Genomic DNA, 2,388 nt, shown 5'->3' on the forward strand with positions numbered 1-2,388 from the left:
GTCTCTAAATCTAAGAAACAAAATCAAAAGTGCAATGCCCTTGTTTAGTTTAGAGAAAATTTGTCTAAACTCACTGTGAGCTAAGAAGGGACTATTCCCTCCTCCTCTAATACTCTAATGTACCAATAATAAAAGTTGATATGAATGTGAGTAAATATCTTTTCAAATATATATCAAAATAATTGAACCTAAAATCAGTGGATGTGCTCTGGGAGAGGAGGACAGGACAGTCTGACTGATTCAGATGAGGAGTCAGTATATTGAACCCATATACTGAGCCCCTCAAAAGGGAGTTGACTGGACCTTGCTCCCACTAGATGAGGCTGAGGCCAAATACCAACCGTGATTGCATACCATCCGACATGCTAGAGTAATCCAGTTGTCAAGAGACGGCAGCTTTGTGCAGTAGCAGCCAATGAGGTTTATTGGAGGTGCAATTATTGCAAATTGAAAACTTTTCCCAATACCCTGCCATGACGACTTGAAATATAGTCAGCATTAGCAATTTTTGACAGTCTCTACAGAGACAGAATAAAAAAAAGAGAAAGAAAGAGAGACTGGTAGACACTTAGCACTTGCACTAGAGGAATATTGTGACACCTGTTACTTATCTGTCACTATCAATACTTTATAGCCTTTAAAACCTTCCACTCTGTGAATTGAAGAGTAGAGTTCACATGGATGACTGTTTTTTGTTGTTGTTTGTTTGTTTTTGTAGAGACAGAGTCTCACTTTATTGCCCTCAAGTGCTCACAGCAACCTCCAGCTCCTCCAGGGTAGCTGGGACCACAGGTGCCTGCCACAACGCCCGGCTATTTTTTGTTGTTGTTGTTGCAGTTTGGCCAGGGCTGGGTTTGAACCCACAGCCCTTGGTATATGGGGCCAGCACCCTACTCACTGAGTCACAGGCGCTGCCCCCCTCTGTTTTGATTTGTCTTACCCTTTCATCCTTCCCAAATGTTCTCCGACATTGATTATGTGCCAGCCAGTTTACTTGATGCAAGAGCCTGATACAAACCAACCCAAAATACCCTCCAAAGTTCATCAGGCACCTGGTTGTTTCACAGGTGAATTTTTCTAGCATTTGATACTCTACCAAGAAAGCCCTGGACATTCCCTGAGAAGGAGTTCTCAAATCCACCCCTGGGAAATATTATTTGCATTTTTTTGTTTCCTCGGGTGTTTTGTATTTTAGATTTTGAACCAATTTTAGTATTTTTAAAATAACTTTTGGAGGCTTTATCCGTGGCTATCCTTTGCGTTTACTTTTGACAATTGTTCTTGGTTGCTACCAAACTTGGAAACATCTCATATTTTCTCAGTGTAAAACTTGATCATGATACAAATACCCAAGTGAAAAAAATATTTTTTTTAGGTCTATTTGCCATCCTGGAGGATTTTTCACAGCCTTTTTTTGTGATCCCGCAGTGAAGCTCAGTACTTTTAGTTACCACAACTAGCAAATGCCCTGATTGTGACTATAGACTGAAAGTTTACTTGCAAGATTTGTCCTCTTTGTTCAGACTCTGGTAATTTCACCTGTTCCCCTGCAAGCATAGCTCTGCATTAAGAAATGATGCTGCATTTTTTTCCCACCATTCATGGGTATCTTGTATCAGGTATTTTCTTAGAGAATCTACTTTGGCACATTCATGGAAAAAGAAGTCCAGGTGCTCTAGTTTTTTAGTCAATATAACTAACAAGAAAGGCCAGTTTTTAACTTCCTCAGAGAAACCATGGCTCTGAAAGGAGATAAAGATACAAAAGTCAAAAACCTTCAGAAAAAAAGCTAGTTCTTTAAATTGGCTCCAAATGTCACAAACTAATGCAGCGATAACTAAAAATAACTCACTGAGGTGAAAAAGGGTTTGTGTTACTTATATAAGATACTGGGTTTTTGTAGCCAGTAAAAGTATTTTTCTTCTTTAATGAGATGCTATTTTTAACCTCTGAAATATTTATAATTGTCTTTTATTTTCACTTTTATAAATAACAGTTGTATCATATAGTAATAGAAGGTAGAATCTTCACATTACTTCTATACAGCTGTTTCGAAGACACTCTAAGAATAGTTATTTAAAACCAAGAACTTTTGTGTAAGTATAAACACAAATTTAAATGATTAGAAAATTCCTATCAAGATGGTTTAAAGTAAGATATACAATCACTGAAGTTATGAGCCTCCTGCCGCACACTGTCAAAGCCCTTCTCTAGGTATGCACTGCTGATGTAAACACAGGATTACCTTGTCATCGTCCTCTTCTCTTGGTGCCTAATTAACCAAAATTCTTCCCTTAGATTGTTTAGTCTGCGCTGGGCCAGTATGCCGCATTCTACTTCTTTTTTTTTTTATTATTTCAGATTAATATGAGAGCACACATGATTAGG

At 38.1% G+C, this 2,388-nt stretch overlaps 1 pseudogene; it reads left to right on the top strand.

Annotated features, from left to right (window-relative positions):
* Window positions 1-394: 394 nt before the first annotated feature.
* LOC111723077 lies at window positions 395-527 on the top strand (annotated as a pseudogene).
* The last annotated feature ends 1,861 nt before the right edge of the window (window positions 528-2,388 follow it).

The sequence above is a fragment of the Otolemur garnettii genome, unplaced genomic scaffold (genome assembly GCF_000181295.1).
Source record: "Otolemur garnettii isolate 467f Iridium unplaced genomic scaffold, OtoGar3 scaffold00007, whole genome shotgun sequence".
NCBI classification, from domain to species: Eukaryota; Metazoa; Chordata; class Mammalia; order Primates; family Galagidae; genus Otolemur; species Otolemur garnettii.